Source organism: Diplotaxodon limnothrissa, linkage group LG6 (genome assembly GCF_057381915.1).
Source record: "Diplotaxodon limnothrissa isolate DT_005_m linkage group LG6, D_limnothrissa_male_GT1.1, whole genome shotgun sequence".
NCBI lineage: Eukaryota > Metazoa > Chordata > Actinopteri > Cichliformes > Cichlidae > Diplotaxodon > Diplotaxodon limnothrissa.
The window spans coordinates 25,256,209-25,274,407 of record NC_140601.1 but is presented as its reverse complement, the minus strand read 5'-3'; the positions used below and the strand labels follow the sequence as shown (position 1 = coordinate 25,274,407).

Sequence of the window (18,199 nt, the reverse complement as noted above, 5' to 3'; positions counted from 1 at the left end):
TTTTTTGAGACCTTCCGTGCCACGGCGGAGGCTTGCCAATGGCCGCGGGAGGAGTGGGCTCCGCGGCTGCTCCCCCTGCTGTCCGGGGAGGCACAAACAGCGGCCCTGAGTCTGCCTCCGGCGTCGAGGAGCAGCTTCGCGGACGTGAGCCGGGCGGTGGTGGACAGGCTAGGGCTCACCGCCGAAGACCACCGCCGGCGGTTCCGGGCCTGTCGGCTGGCTACAACGGACCGACCATTCGCCTGGGCCCGGCAGCTGCGCGACGCGGCGGTACGCTGGCTGCAACCGGGAACATCGGAGGGGGAGACGAAGCTGGTGGACAAGGTGGTGCTGGAGCAGTTCACGGAGGGATTGCCAGCGGAGACGGCGAGATGGGTCCGGTGCCACCGGCCCGCAAGCTTGGAGGTAGCGGTGACGCTGGCGGAGGACCACCTTGCCGCTGGAGCAGGGGAACCCGGGGACGCCGGACGGAGGCCGAACAAACAGGCCCCGGTGCCGGCCCCGAGGCGCCGTGTGCCGGCACCAGGGCAGGCAGAGCGGCTGCCGGTGCTGAGCCCCACTAACCCTTTCGCGGCGTTGGTGCCGTCCAGGGCAGCCGAGCCAAGTGGAGCCGCCCCCGAGCCACGGACAGCAGCACAGACGCCGGGGCCGGAGTGTTGGAAGTGCGGGCAGCCGGGGCACCTGAGGAGGGATTGTCCGCTTATGGAAGTGGGGCAGGTGTTTCGTGTTGCTGGCGCCCCAGCACCCTCCCCCGGTCCAGGAGGGACATACAGTATTCCGGTAAGGACTCGAGGGGGTATACGCCAGGCGTTGGTGGACACGGGCTGCACGCAGACCCTCGTACACCAAAGCTTGGTTCGCCCTGGGGCATTGCTGGAGGCAGAATGGGTGGAGGTGAGGTGTGTGCATGGTGACGTTCACAGGTATCCCATAGTGCCGCTGTTATTAAAGTATAAGGGCAAAACGCATAGAGTAACGGCGGCGGTTAGCCCGCGCCTGTCGCACCCCCTGATTCTGGGTACTAATTGGCCGGGGTTTCATCAGCTACTGGGACAGTACGCGGGGGTGCGATCACGACCGGAAGCGGGGTGTAGCGTGTGCGCGGCGTTCAGCGGTGACGCGGGGTCGTCCGACACTGACTCCGGGGGGGAGGAGCCGGCGGGTCCCTCACGGGACGTCCCGCCGGCCCCGGAAGTGTCCCCCATGGGTGATTTCCCACTGGAGCAGTCTCGTGACGGCACCCTACGCTCAGCCTTTGACCAAGTGATGGCTATTGATGGTCACGTGGTGCGCCCTGAGGCTGCGCAGACCTACCCGCGTTTCGTCTTATTAAACGACCGATTATATCGAGTGAGTCGTGACACTCAGACAGAGGAAACACACACCCAGTTGTTGGTGCCGCAGGGCCGCCGGGAAACGCTTTTCCAGGCGGCCCACTATAACCCCATGGCAGGGCATATGGGCTATGAGAAAACTCTGGAGCGAATAACGGCCCGATTTTATTGGCCGGGCATCCGAGCGGATGTGCGCCGCTGGTGCGCGTCCTGCCCGGACTGCCAACTTGTTAACCAACCGGCCATACCGAAGGCGCCGCTGCGCCCTCTCCCCCTCATTGAGGTCCCGTTTGAGCGCATCGGCATGGACCTCATCGGGCCGTTTCACCGGAGTGCACGCGGCTACCGCTTTGTGTTAGTCTTGGTGGATTACGCAACGCGGTACCCGGAAGCAGTTCCGCTGCGCACCATCTCTGCAAAGAGTGTGGCGCAGGCACTGTTTCAGGTCATCTCCCGAGTCGGAATCCCGAAAGAGATACTGACTGACCAGGGCACGTCGTTTATGTCTCGTACACTGCGGGAACTGTACGAATTACTGGGCATTAAATCTATTCGGACCAGCGTCTACCACCCTCAGACTGACGGGCTGGTGGAGCGGCTGAATAAGACTTTAAAGTCCATGATTCGGAAGTTCATTAACGAGGATGAACGCAATTGGGATCACTGGCTAGACCCTCTGTTATTCGCAGTGCGGGAGGTGCCCCAGGCCTCCACGGGATTTTCTCCCTTTGAACTGCTGTTCGGCAGGAGGCCACGTGGGGTGCTCGACCTGATTAAAGAAAGCTGGGAGGACGGTCCGAGCCCCGCCAAAAATGAGATTCAGTACGTGTTGGACCTGAGAGCAAAACTCCACACTTTGGGGAGGTTGTCACGGGAGAATTTGCTCCAGGCTCAGCAGCGTCAGCAACGCCTGTATGACAGAGGGGCTAGGCTCAGGCAATTTTCACCGGGAGATAAAGTGCTTGTGTTACTCCCTACTTCCAGCTCGAAGTTGCTCGCCAAGTGGCAAGGACCCTTTGTGGTCACACGGCGAGTCGGGGACGTGGACTATGAGGTCGCTCGGTCGGACAGGGGAGGAGCCACGCAGATTTATCACCTCAATCTCCTCAAACTGTGGCGAGAGGTTGAAACCGCTTCTCTGGTGAGCTTGGTGAAGGAGAGAGATGAGTTGGGGCCTGAGGTGCCAAATTCTATCATTCCCGCCTCCCTCCCTTGTGATGACCATCTCACACAGGCCCAGAGAGCGGATGTTGTCGCGTTGCAACAGCGTTTTGCGGACGTGTTCTCCCCCCTGCCCGGCCGGACGTCCCTCATCGAGCACCATTTCGTGACGCAGCCTGGCGTGACGGTGCGTTCACGGCCCTACAGGCTCCCGGAGCACAAGCGAAAAATCGTGCAGAGGGAATTGGCGGAAATGCTGAGGATGGGAGTAATAGAAGAGTCGCACAGCGCCTGGTGTAGCCCCATCGTTCTGGTGGCGAAGAAGGATGGGTCTATACGGTTCTGTGTCGACTATCGCAGGGTGAACGAAGTGTCACGCTTTGATGCCTACCCCATGCCTCGGGTCGACGAGCTCCTGGACCGGTTAGGCACGGCCCGCTTTTTCACGACACTGGACTTAACCAAGGGCTATTGGCAGATTCCCTTGTCTGCCGAGGCCAGGGAGAAAACGGCCTTCTCCACTCCGTACGGTTTGTACCAGTTTGTGACACTTCCGTTTGGCCTGTTCGGGGCCCCGGCCACTTTCCAGCGTCTCATGGACCGGGTACTGCGTCCGCACGCAGCGTATGCTGCCGCCTACCTGGATGACGTGATCATCCACAGCGACACCTGGGCGGAGCATGTGCTGCGGGTGGCCGCGGTCCTGGAGTCCCTGAGGGGGGCGGGGCTCACGGCCAATCCGAAGAAGTGCGCGGTTGGACGGAGGGAGGTGCAGTATCTGGGGTACCACCTGGGGGGCGGGCAGGTGCGTCCACAGGTGGAGAAGACGGCGGCTATCGCATCCTGCCCGCGCCCCAGGACGAAAAAGGAGGTGAGACGGTTCTTGGGGTTGGCGGGTTACTATCGTCGCTTTGTGCCGGGGTTTGCGCAGCTAACCAGCCCCCTGACCGATCTCACTCGAAAGGGTGCCCCGGATCTGGTCCAGTGGACGGGGCCGTGCCAGGCGGCGTTTGTGCAGGTGAAAAAGGCTCTCTGTGGGGAGCCGCTGCTTCACACTCCTAACTTTTCCCTCCCTTTTGTTCTGCAGACTGACGCCTCGGACAGAGGGCTGGGAGCCGTTTTGTCCCAGCAGGTAAGGGGGGCCGACCGCCCTGTCCTATACATCAGCCGGAAGCTAGCAGAGCGCGAGCGCCGGTACAGCACCGTGGAGAAGGAGTGCCTGGCCATCCGGTGGGCGGTCGGCTCCCTGCGCTATTACCTCCTGGGACGCTCATTCACCCTCTGTTCGGACCACGCCCCGCTGCAGTGGCTCCACCGCATGAAGGATGCCAACGCCCGGATCACCCGGTGGTATCTGGCGTTGCAGCCCTTTAAGTTCAAGGTGATCCATAGGCCGGGGGCGCAGATGGCAGTGGCCGATTTCCTCTCTCGCTCGCGGGGGGGGGGGGGGGGGGGGGGGGGGGGGGAGTTGGCTCGGCCGGACGGCTCCCCGGCCTCGAACGGGCGGTGGGGGTGTGTGGCGGAGGCGTGGCCCCGGGCGCAGCTGCAGGGGAGGAGTGGAGCGGAAGGCTCATCAGGGCGGCGCTGCGAGGCCGGTAAGAACAGCTGATGTTGTTTATGGACTGATGATGGTCTCCCTCCGCTGTGTTTATAGTGAGACGAGGAGGAGCGGCCAGGGGAGAGATCAGCTGGGCTCGTGAGCTGTCAGACTGTGTGACTGAGTCAGCTGTCAAAACAACAAACACTTGAATAAATGTGGAAGTTGGCTGTACCTACCTGTGTGTGCGTGTGTCTGTGCCTGGTGTATTCCACAGTTACATTTCTACTAAATCTGTTTATCCTTTAAGTAAAGTTTTGTAATTAAATGAGTTAATCAGATTAACCTGTAGATAAAGCACATCTGTACACAGCAACAGGAAGAGGAAGTCATCCAATATCAGTCATCCCATAGCAAGTCATCTACTAGTTTCTTCACAACTGGTGGTTGCCAGATCAGAATGGTCTCTAAACCTGTGAGACTGGGACCTTGTTGACTTGATCCTACATTGTCGCCATGTTCCTCAAACTTGGGTCCTCTATCAAGTTTGAGGGTTCTGCACAGTATTTTAACTATTCTTAGAACCTCTTCTGGACGGAGACCTTTGATGTTGTGTCTGCAATGTACTGGAATCTTACAGTTTGGGTTTACTGGTTTTATTGCCCCTAATACCACTGCAACTACTATGTGAAATACAGTGTTCCACATTTGATTCAGTTGTTCCTTGTGCCCCGGTACATTACAGTTTTCTTATATGCCTTCTTCCTGATTCTGCTGTTTAATAGGACTGCCACATCTTTCACAACCTAGTGGTGTTTTGTCACCACTAGGGTTTGACAGGTTGTGCTCTCTTGTCCTCAGCCGTTGGTGCCTTAGGAAACCAACGGCAGTTACTGAGCTATATAAACAAATCAATATGCTACACAGATGTTCATGTACACTATCTCGTTGTAGAGTCTTTACAATATATAGCACCTTGAGTTGATTGGTGTTGGGATTTGATGCAATATAAATTGAACTGAATTGTTGTGCTCAGGAGTTAAAGTGTGCAGATTTGACAGATGGGGTAACTCTAAGATTGGATGTTGTGTGGACAAAAAAAAACCAAAAACATTTTGTTGCTCTGAAATTCACTACCCTTTGTGGATTTAACCAATAGTTGCAGAAGCAGGTATTACATGGGCTATCATCACTGTTTTTCAACCCCAGAGAATGTAAAGGCAATATAAAATATTAAATTGACTGAGTGAATCTAAATCTAGTCAATTTAAATTAATGTTTACTAGCCTTGATGATTCTCGTTGGTCTATAGGATATACATGTATTCGTCGCTATCCTGTATGTATACTATTCTGCTCCTGGCAGCTACGCCCCTTTTATTTGGATCAGCTTTCCTCCCTTTAACTTTATTCATCCACATTTATTGCCAATATGAGTAACCAACAAACAAAAATCTAGACAATTATATCAAAATTAATTGCTTGTTTTTGCCATTGAAACTAACTTTTGTGATCAAATCACACACTGAGCTGCTGTGTCGCAATTTTTTTTTTCTCATTTGCCTGAACAGTGTGTTTATCCATGTGGACATTTGCATATCCAGTGTCCATTACAAATAGAATAGAATAGAAAAATCTCAAATCTTGTTTCCAGGTAATGAACTTCACCAAGATTTCCCACATTGTCCAGTTTACTTCTCACAAATATTCATGTGTAGTTATTTTGGTAAACTAAAATCCATATTCACTTGTCAATTTGGAAATACGCTAGCTGGAGGACTCAAATCAGTTTAAACTAAGTAAAATGACATGCATACAATCTGTACTGGAAGCTAATGAGCTTCAGGATGATGTTTTTCAATAATACCCTCATCTCCCTTTATGTGAGAAAACTTTAGCAAATTTAAGGATTTTCTGTTGTACCAATCACCATTGCTAAGTTACTGTACATGTATGTTGATGAGAAAAATACTTTTGAAATAGTTATATTACTCTATTAGAAATGAGGAGAATAACTATTTTAATTGAGTCAAAACTCAAATTTTTAGATGCTGCTGTATTTGTTTATGTGATTTTTTCATGTGGCTGTTTTCTGTTCTAAATCAAATCAAATCAAATCACTTTCATTGTCACGTCACATGAGCAGGTACACTGGTACAGTACATGCGAGTGAAATTCTTGTGTGCGAGCTTCACAAGCAACAGAGGTGTGCAAAAATACAATAACATAAAACAAGCAAAATATAAGAATGGCTAAATCTTAGAGTAATAAATATATGTACAATATAAGAGTGCATGCATTACTGGATGTGTATACTAAATATGTTTTTCTACGTGTGTGTGTGTGTATATACATATTTTACAAATTAAATAGAGTAAACAATAAAATAAAATATATAAAATATACAGAGGTTGGTAGTTGGACATGTGCAAAACAAGTGGCATTTATATACAGTGTGGAGTGCATAATGTTGAAGTTCCAGTAGTGAAGGTGAGGTGTCTATGAAGTGTTCAGCAGTCTGATGACCTGGTGGAAAAAGCTGTCTCTCAGTCTGCTGGTAAGGGACTGGATGCTGCAGAACCTCCTTCCTGATGGAAGTAGTCTGAACAGTTTATGGCTGGGGTGACTGGAGTCCTTGATGATCCTCCCCACTTTCCTCAGGCACCGCTTCCTGTTGATGTCCTGGAGGGAGGGAAGCTCACCTCCAATTATCCGTTCAGAGCACCGCACTACTCTCTGGAGAGCTTTGTGGTTGTAAGCGGTGCTGTTGCCATACCAGGTGGTGATGCATCCAGTGAGGATGCTCTCAATGGCACAGCGATAGAAGGTCCTGAGGATGCGGGGGTTCATGCCAAATCTTTTCAGTCTCCTGAGAAAGAAGAGGCGCTGCTGCGCCTTCTTCACTGTTTTGTTTGTGTGTACTGACCACGTAAGATCCTCAGCCAGATGTACACCAAGGAACCGGAAACTGCTCACTCAGCGCCGTTGATGGTGATGGGGGTGTGTACTTCTCTGCACCTCCGGAAGTTCACTATCAACTCCTTTGTCTTTGCGACGTTGAGGGTGAGATGGTTGTCTTGACACCAGTGGGTCAGGGCGCTGACCTCCTCCCTGTAAGCCATCTCATCACCGTTGGTGATAAGACCCACCACTGTAGTGTCGTCCGCAAACAATGATGTTGGAGTTGTTAGTGGCCGTACAGTCATAGGTGTAGAGTGAGTACAGGAGAGGGCTCAGTACACACCCCTGTGGAGCACCAGTGTTCAGTGTGATGGGGGATGAGGTGATGCTGCCCAGTCTGACCACTTGGCGTCTGTCAGACAGGAAGCTAAGGATCCAGCTGCAGAGGGAGCTGCTCAATCCTAGATCCTGCAGTTTCCTGTCCAGCTTCGAGGGAACGATGGTATTGAATGCTGAGCTGTAATCTACAAACAGCATTCTCACATACGTGTCTCTCTTCTCCAGGTGTGACAGGGCAGTATGTAGTGTCAGGGCTATGGCATTATCAGTGGACCTGTTGTCGCAGTATGCGAATTGTAGAGGGTCCAGTGAGTTGGGTAGTGAAGAGCAAACGAATTCCCTGACCAGCTTCTCGAAGCATTTGCTCACGATGGGGGTCAGGGCTACAGGTCGCCAGTCGTTCAATGATGAGATGGTGGAGGATTTGGGCCATTTTGAAGCAGGCTGGGACTACAGACAGAGAGAGGGAAAGGTTGAAGATGTGTGTAAACACTCCAGCCAGCTGAGCCGCGCATGACTTGAGGATGCGGCTGGGAATCCCGTCCGGACCAGTAGCTTTGCGTGCGTTCACCTTCCTGAAACACTTCCGCACATCCTCCTCAGACACAGTGTGCGCGCTGACGTCATCCGCGGTGCGCACACAGAGAGGCTGTGGTCTGCAGTGTGCAGGAATTAACCTTCCTAAGCTATGATGTTTGTTCTCAGGTTTGACAATAATTCCCAGAAAAATATTGTATAGCGCTGGTTTGTACTACAGTGATTGCTTTATATTATCTTTTTGTCCAATACCACAAACAAAACATTTTGATTGTGAGCTGAATGAGAAATATCACCTGAGAATTACACCGCAAAAAGTTGTTTTTTCAACCCATTAAGTTATCCTACAGGGTTTGGCCGCAAGAGCATTTATAACGCTGACTTAGAGGATAAATAGACATTATATGACAGTTGAGGCAAGTTCATAAACATTGAGGTAAAAATAAATGATGCTGAATTAGATAACTGATATAAATATATCTAATATAATAACTAATATAACCCAACAGCCAAACAACCCAAACACAGATTTGCGCGTTAATGCGGCTATGGCGTTAGCGAGATTAACCCTGACATCACTAATATATATGTATATATTATATATATATATATGTGTGTGTGTGTGTGTGTGTGTGTGTGTGTGTGTGTGTGTGTAATAAAACACACTTATTAACTATAAAGAACAACAACAACAAAAAGCTAGTAATTTTAACAATTTTTTTTTCATGTTGTCAAATCGTATATATTAGTTTTGTTCATGTCAGAGCAATTGTTAATATCTGTAAGTTAAAGATGGTAGGTTTTTATTTCCACTGTATAACAATAACCAGACATAAATATTTCTTTGTCATTTCTGTGGGAGGAAAAAACATAATTATTATTATTACATGGTGCAAGTGTTGATAGCAGAGATGCTGAAATCAGAAATCTGGGCTGTCCTCTTCTTCTTTGGTCTCTGTGATGCCTGACGGATTTCCAAAGGAGCATAATACACTTCGTCATCCTAAAATGTCATAATAATTTAGATGTATCATGATATACTTGTGTAATATGATAAATGTATTTTACTGTTCAATATCTTGATCATCATGACTACAGAAAATAAGTAGTAGCTGTAGTATACATATATCATATCACTGATGTGAAGACTGATGAAAGCCATTAATTACCTGATTTCTTGTAGTCTGGTCTCTTCTCTCATACTGTTTTTCATCAACTTGAGGTTCCTTAGCTACAGAAATGAACAACATGTAATTAAAATGAATATAAAATAAATATTAAAATATATCACAATATTAATTATGGTAATACATTAAAAGATACATTCATTTTAATCAGCCACTTTTCCCCCAGTTTTTTTTTCTTCCAAAAACTCAATTTAATAGTGATGGTCAAATGACCAGAGGAATAAAGTGATAAAAAGTAACTGGCTGGACAAAATGAAACATTGAGGAGTTACCTGTCTTCTGACAGTAATAAATCAAAAGGGAGGAGAGGAGAGATGAGAGGATAGCAAAAGCTTAACAGAGAGAATAGAAGAGCATCCAGCAAAGAGCACAGTCGGGCTGAGTCTCACGGTGATGAGGTTCACTGGAATCTGAATGAAAAAAAACCAACACACCAGATATCTAGAAATTGTGAAAATTTAGACACTGTGACATTACAGACGAACATGATTGATGTGCTCAGTTTCATCTTTAATTCTAGGGATGGAACAAAAATCCAAGCATCTTACATCATGCATGCATGGGTTTCAATAGTGGAAATTCAGTTTCTCTTTCAATCCATAATCTTGCCGCCACTTTGACCATTAAACAAGTACGGGGTTATGTAAGACCTGATTTTCTTTCTGTGCTTAGTTTGTCAGATCCTTTAAACAATTCACAGAAAATGTATTAATGATACACAGATTACTTACAAAAGAAAATCCTCGTTGTGATGTTACCATATGTGCGTACATATCCAGGAGTAATTAGTTTCTTATCCGTAAGCGCAAGCTTTTCAGTTCCACAGTAGTAGAGACCCTCATTGGAATCAGTGATGTTTGTGATCAGCAGCTCGTAAGATTGAGAGGACTCATTCTTCGCCAGGTGAAAATCAGGGAATGGATTCAGAATGTTTCTGTAAGCAGCCCCATCATTTGAACTTTGGTCCCCATTTCCTATACCACACTATGTAAACTCCAACTGACGATTTACAATCACAGTGTAGAGTGATATTTTCTCCTGGTCTGATTGCCATCTCTATCAGTGAGTCATATCTGAGATCTTGACTGGAAGTTAAAGATCCTGGAGAAACCCCCCCCAAACAAAATTAAAGGTTGTTTGCATCTCCATGGCATTACAAAAATGAACATCAATAAAGATGGAATAAATATGATTTACCTAAATGAACAATCAGAAATACATGCAGCCCGTCCATGTGTGATGATGATGACATCCTGGAGTTAGAAGGCAACACCATGACCTACTAACAGATGTCATGAGCCATGCAGATTTTTCCATTCAAGGAAATGTTAGTTGTGATTGGTTGCTGAGCGAAATTCTTTGTGGTTGCTTTCTATAGGCTTTTTAAGTTATCTTTTACTGATGTAAAAGATAACTTTCAAAAAACAAAAAAAGCGTAAACAAATTGCACATTCAAGTTTATAAGCCCTAGATTTCGTCCAGAGCTTTGATTTATTTCTTCATGTCTTCATTTCAGAAAAGATATTCATAATACAAAGAAGACTTTCTAGTTGTCCACAAGTTTTATTTAATTATATTTGGAACGCCTATGTGAAAGATTTTATAGTCCTAGCCCAATCTAAAACAAAAAAAACAAACAAACAAATAAACAAAAAAAAATCTTTCTTCCCCAGTAAATTTGCATAGTGCAAAAGCAATCCAAATATGTTCTTCAAAGACCATGCAGTCGCTTAACTGACTTGACCCACCTGTAAATCGTAGCAGTTAGAAGTCAAGAAAATGAAGAAAGTGCCCATTAGAGGTTATATATTATTACCGTAATGTATGTTAATGTATGGTAATATATTAAGCAGAAAGTCAGGCAAAGTAAAATATTTATATAGAGACACAATACTGCTGTCTTTACTGGCGTAAGTTAATTACAAAGATGGAGCTTGATCAATCCTTTTAATTAAGGTCAAATCCAGTAACTAGTTTATATTAAAACCTGTACAAAGTCAGCATGTGATACAGAAACTGATTTTTATCAATAACACAGCCTGAAACACACATGCTTAATGATTATATGATTATATGCATGCCTTAGTGTGTACACCTGAAGTGGGAGCCACCTGGCTACACTCATAAAAGAGTTTAAATATTAAGTTTACATGTTAATAAATTCATGAATAAATGAGATACACTTTTACTGTAACCATATGAACAAATGGATTATTTTACTTACTCCCAGTAAGTGTGAAAGCATTGAGCAATTACATGATTGTCTCAGTGCACCAAATGCTCAAAACTAAAACTATAAAATCTCTTTTTTTCTCTCTATTTTTTTCTTTACAATCTATGCAGAGTGGGAAAGATGTAATTTTTGATTATGGCATGGTTCCCTTTGGGATACCCCTGTGAACAAAAGATTGTTAGGGGATGGTAGAGTTTCAATTTCAAGAAAGTACGGTATCTTGCATTGGTGCCACATTTACATACTGTGATCTTTCCAGAAAATACAGGGTTGTTATCTTTCAGTACATACACTTTCAAACTGTACTTTATTTGCACTAAATATCAAGTGATAAGTATTCATAAGTGTTTAAATAATAAATTGTCCATGAAAGTATTTGGGTGGATGCTAACAGAAGTGTGGGAAGCAGAGGCATCTGTTATGAAGTGGGTCCTCTACTGTGTGGAAGGTTGGTGGTTTGATCCCTTGTTGCTCCAGTCTGCATACCAAAAACCCTTGAAGAAGTTACTAACCTCAAGTTGCTCTCCTATTCATCTGTCGGAGTATGATTGGTAGACAGGAAGCCCTTAAGCATAGAAGAAAGTGAATGAGACATGTCATATAAAATGATTTGAGTGCTCTAGGACAGCGGTACCCAACCACCGGTCTGGGAGTCATTTGGTACTGGGTTGCGAGAGTTGAGACTCGGGTGTGAAATTTATGGTTTTCAGGGTTTTTACCAGTTTTTATCATTATCATTTTTATCCAAGATACTTGAAGGACTGCACCCTCTCCACTGGAGCTCCATTGATGATAATGGGCTTGTAGTCTCTGTGCTGACTCCTTCTGAAGTCCACCACCAGCTCCTTGGTCTTGCCAACGTTCAGCTGGAGGTGGTTGTCCTGGCACCACGATGCCAGATTCTTCACTTCATCCATGTAGGCCGCCTCATCGTTGTTGGAGATGGCACCCAACACCACTGTGTCGTCAGCAAACTTCACAATGGTGTTGGAGCCATGGGTGGCCACACAGTCTGAAGTGTAGAGGGAGTAGAGCAGTGGCGACAGGACACATCCCTGCGGTGCTCCTGTGTTGATGGTGATGCTGTTGGAGAAGCACCTGCCCACCCTCACCACCTGAGTTCTGCCAGTGAGGAAGTCCAACACCCATGCACACAGACGGCTGTTAAGTCCCAGATCCCTCAGCTTTGTGAACAGTCTGCAGGGCACTATTGTGTTAAACGCTGAACTGTAATCAACAAACAGCATTCGCACATAGTTACCCTGTTTCTTGTCCACGTGGCTGAGAGTGGTGTGTAGGACGTGGGCGATGGCATCCTCTGTGGATCTGTTGGATCTGTAGGCGAACTGCAGCGGATCTGTGGTGTCTGGGATGGAGGAGGAGATGATGTTCTTCAGCAGCCTCTCAAACACCTTCATTACTACCGAGGTCAGTGCAACTGGCCGGTAATCGTTCAGGGATGAGGGTTTGCTGTTCTTGGGCACAGGGATGATGGTGGATCTTTTGAAGCATGTGGGGACCACAGACTTCGCCAGGGACTCGTTGAAGATGTAAGTGAACACACCTGCTAGCTGGTCAGCACAGCAGCGCAGCAGACGGCCGGTGATGCCGTCTGGCCCCGCCGCTTTCCTTGTGTTCACTCTCCTCAGTGCCGCTCGGACGTCATGCTCCGCGATGCTGGTCACCGGTCTCTCGCTGATGACGTCACTGTCCTCGGTAGTCAGGCGGTAGATAGCATTAGCCGCCTGGCTAACCTCGAAACGGGCGTAGAACTGATTCAGCTCGTTGGTGAATGCAGAGTCAGCGTTGATCAGCGCAGTGTCCCTGGCTTTGTAGTCCGTAATGGTGCGTAGTCCGTGCCACATACTCCGTGTGTCGCCCTGGTGGAAGTGGGACTCCACACGTTCCCGGTACCGGCGTTTGGCATCTCTCACCGCACGCCGCACGCCGTATGAGGCGGCTTTGTAGGCGCTCATATCGCCAGTGGCAAGACCCGCGTTGTAGGAGGCGGTCCTGGCGTTTACTGCAGTGCGGATCGATCTGTCCATCCACGGTTTCTGGTTTGGGAATGTGGTGACTCTCGCAGTGGGGATAATCTCCTCCGCTAGCATATTGAAGAAGTGCTATATAAGAATCAGACCATTTAATGTCTGGACACATTACATGTTTATTAAAAAGTAAATCACTTTGTTTATTCAGAAGAGCTGCTAATTTTTGGCTTGTGTACACTTTAATATAATATTGTATGTGTTTATTTTAAACTGTTGGAAGTAAAACTAATCACACTATGTGCTAATCTGGTGGTTTAAACAGTGTACAGGCCAAGGTGTTTAGTTACATGAGCTGTTTGTCATTGTGGGTTTCCTGTGAGTTTCACATATCACAAGGCTTGTTGAGGCTACCTTTATTGTCATTTTTGGGTTGTTGTAACTTTATGTGGCTGACCTGTCATTAAGCAAAGGATGAGCCTTTTTTTTTTGCCTTTTTTGTGACGTGTCCTAAAACAAATTTAGTATGTTGAGTTGCATTTGCATGTAGAAAAAGCCACTCTAACCTATCAAATGCTCTGAACTACTACAGTACAGGCATTGTTAGTTATAACTAGAGATGGCACGATACCACTTTTTTATGTCCGATACCGATATAATAAATTTGGATATCAGCCGATACCGATATGAATCCGATATAGTGTATTTTTTAATCAATAAAACTGTTTTTATAATATCTTGCTGCATTTTGTATAAGTTCAAACTCAAGTTTAAAAAAACAACAACACTAAAGCTATTCTGTTATACATGTATGCAAAAAATACACTGCCCTCAAAAAATTTCATAGTTTAGCAATACTGATCAATCTAGTAAACTTAAACCTACTCCATCCTCCCTATCCGATTGTTCAGTCTGACGTCACTAGCCATGTCTGGGTCTAAACTCCGCTGCAGGTCCATATATCAAATGATCACTATGGCATTACTGAGAGTTGAAAAACTATCTAAAGTCTTTCATCTTTAATAAAATGATCAGCGTTCTGCTCTACCAGGTGTAACAATTGAGTTTAACATCCAGGCATCCATGAAAACGGAATTTCTGACATTTAACGGAGTTAGAAGTTAGCAGGGAGTTAGCTCGCTAGCTTCTATCTAAATACAATATAGCATGTCCTGACTGCGGGGTTTTGGAAACAAATTAAAACGTACAGCTCTGCTATCACTTCCAGCATAAATGAAGACAGAAAACTAAACAGCAGTGACGTTTGTAGGGTTACTGAAGTTGGGCTAGCTGGTATATAATGATGTGCTATGTGACCGCTAGCGACACAGCTACGTTAGCATAATATAAACAAGCTAACTTTTTTCCCCACTCGATAAAAGTTAACGTGAGTGTTCTCGGTGGTCAGGAACAAATGTAATCGCATGGCAGGATGCTGTAAAAGGACCAAACTTCAGCCAGGAGAACAACTGAGATAATCCATCCACAATACGAGGTTAGTCATTCATATACTGCTGCATGGGCTGGGCTGTAGTTACATCCTAAGGTTTTAAAAACTGAGCTTAAATAAATGATTAGTGGTAATAAAAGCAGAGGGAGGACAACAGGGATCACTGACTGTTTTAGGAGCTTTTTGAGATCAAATAGAAGAAAATACATAACATTAAACATGTTAACAACACAAAAGCCATATTAAACGCAGACTACTTTAGACCCGGAAGTAGGATTCGTCGCGTCATCACTGAACAACCGGATTATGGTATTTTAAAGAGTAAGCAACCGGGTTGCAAACTCCCAGCAAAAAAAAAAAAAAAAAATAGGGAACCACCCCCACCTCATGATGCTTAATCGACGTAATCAACTTTAATTTGATACAGTGTGAAAAAAAATGCACAGAAATCAATTATTTTTCAAGAATAATTAAATAGATTCAACATCTTTCTTCAACAGAACTGCAGACTGCACAGTTAGTACCTTCCCAAAGGAAAAAGTACTATAGCTTACTAGGGTATATTAAACTTAATAGTTACTATATACAGTAATGGACTTCTATAGTTTTTACATCAGATTAAAACTTTGGGTGTAAGATTCAGATAATTAATTATTAAAAGCTAGACATTTTAAATGAGAATAAGAAAGAAAAGTATGTCATAACTAACCAATAATACACCAGGCATAGTAGGCACAAGTTTCTCCAGGTCCTTACGTGGTAAGTAGGGCTTGGCCTTAGAGATTAGACGTAGTTGATTGAAACTCGATTTAACTACAGAGGACACATGTTTGTCCAACTTGATAGATTCAACATCTTTTTTCAACAGAACTGCAGACTGCACCAACCCGTTCTCACTCCCAAAGCGTAACATTTTACGCTAGGTGACAAATCGTCACCATATCGTTAGCTTCATAGCATAAGTGCCTAAGTCATTGACTTAGTCAAATGACTTAGGCAATTATGCTATGAAGCTAACGATATTACGCTTTCGGCTACCCACCACGTTCCTAAATGACGACCTCGGAAAAAAGAGGACATATGAGAACCGTCTGGACTGAATCTACACATGTTCGCTCTTTTTCTTCAAATCGCTTAGAAACACGCTATTTAACATCATTAAAGACCTGGTTAAGGTCAGGAATAAGGTTATGGTTAGGGCTAGGGATAAGGTTAGGTTTAGGGCTGGAATACAGGGCTGGAACGTCTATTACCGCGGGAGTGTCATTCACTGGATTCCAGCCATAACCCGCCGCGTACCATAAGAACGCCGAAGGTCTCCTTTCGCGTTCCTCAGGAACGCCGCGGGACGTGACAAAACGTCGACATGTTACGCCTCGGGAGTGAGAACGCTCTGACTGCACAGTTAGTACCTTCCCAAAGGAAAAAGTACTATAGCTTACTAGGGTATATTAGACTTAATAGTTACTATATACAGTAATGGACTTCTATAGTTTTTACATCAGATTAAAACTTTGGGTGTAAGATTCAGATAATTAATTATTAAAAGCTAGACATTTTAAATGAGAATAAGAAAGAAAAGTATGTCATAACTAACCAATAATACACCAGGCATAGTAGGCACAAGTTTCTCCAGGTCCTTACGTGGTAAGTAGGGCTTGGCTTTAGAGATTAGACATAGTTGATTGAAACTCGATTTAACTACAGAGGACACATGTTTGTCCAACTTGAAGGAACTGTCCAAGACAACACCCAGGTTCCTCACAGTGTCAGAAAGGGAGTCAGCAAAGGGCCCAAAAATACCAATTAGTTCAGCCCGAGAGAAGGGAGTATCAAAGATTACAATTTCATTCTTCTTATCATTTAGAATGAGGGAATTGCTCAGTAGCCAGATTTTAACTTCATTCATATAATCGGAGAAGTGTTGCAATGACGACGTGACAGCTAGTTCAAAATAGATTTGAATGTCATCCGCATAGAAGTGGAAATAAATATTGTATTTATCAAAGATTCGGCCCAAGAGTAACAAGTATAAAGAGAACAGCATGGGACCCAACACAGACCCCCTGGGGGACACCAGAGGTAACAGGGGCAATGGAGGAGGTGTAGGTACCCATGGTGACAGAAAAGGACCTTTCTGAGAGATAGGATTTAAACCAGCTAAGGGCACTGCCCGTGATGCCCACCAGATCCTCAAGCCTCATTAAAAGGACATTATGGTCCACCAAATCAAAAGCAGAGGACAAATCAAGAAAATTTAACACCACAGGGCGCCCTGAGTCAGCAATTGGGAGAAGATCATTAAAGACTCTCAGTAATGCAGTTTCCGTGCTATGACGTGGCTTAAACCCTGACTGAAAATTTTCCCCGATATTATTTGCATCCAAATAAGTTTGAAGTTGGGAATGAACAATCTTCTCTAGGATTTTAGACAGAAACGGGAGTTTGGAAATGGGTCTAAAGTTAGCGAGGTCATCCTGATCAAGGGAGCTCTTTTTAAGTATAGGTTGCACTACAGCGTGTTTAAAAGCAGCCGGAACACAACCCGATAACAGTGACAGGTTAATTAATGATACAGGGCCCAATAATGTTAAACCCATCTTTAATAATGCGAGATGGAAGGATGTCATGAGCAGCGTTTGAGTTTTTTAGGTGATCAATTATACCCTTAAGAGTAGGGAGCGAAACTGGATCAAACTGATTGAGGTTAGTAGAGCATCGTAATGCTGGGGCCTGACTCATCACAGGGGGGTGTGAGACTCTTAGAGATATCACGTGATGCATACTGCTCCGACGTGCTACGGTTATGAGCCGAGTTATGCCATGTCGCAAGTTTTGTGAGGTGCTTTTTTGATATTTAATGGATCGGATTATATTTTTTATTTCTCTCCGATATCCGATCCACTAATTTAGGTCAGTATCGGACCGATACCGATACGTAATATCGGATCGGTCCATCTCTAGTTATAACAATAGTTTTTACTGGTTATACCAGTAAAAACCACTCTACCAGTAAAAAGTAACAACTGATAAAACAGAAAACAGAGCAAAAGAGCTTTTCTAAAACCTGTGAAAAGGTACTTTGAACTAAGCCCTTTCCAAGTTCTAAGTATTTCCAGCCCCTCCCAAGTATTTTGCATTGACTGAACCTAACCAGAGAAAAATAAGAATAAAATGGACATTAAAATAATCCCAGTAAGACTCAAAAGACTCTCTGTTAACAGTCATGTGTCAGACAAGTCGATAGAAAACGTAACTACCATTATAGTTCTTTTTGTTAGTTTTTATGGTTTAAGGCAGCACCGTCAGTCAAGCTTTATGTAATAGATTTATTCCAATTTAATTTCTAGTTGGCCAGCCCAGTAAAAAAGCACATAGCAACCTACCTTTCTGTTAATTTAAAAAAGTGCAAGCATATTCTAAAAACATCTAAAAAACGCCAAGTAATTAACAATTCACTTACAAACCAGATGACATGTAGCCTGAAACATCGTAATAAAAACAATTTCAATTAAAAAATATATATTTTTGTG

General features: G+C 45.1%; 1 pseudogene; it reads right to left on the bottom strand.

Moving 5' to 3' along the window:
• Positions 1-8,691: 8,691 nt before the first annotated feature.
• On the bottom strand, positions 8,692-10,049 carry LOC146630638 (uncharacterized; annotated as a pseudogene).
• Between the last annotated feature and the right edge of the window lie 8,150 nt (positions 10,050-18,199).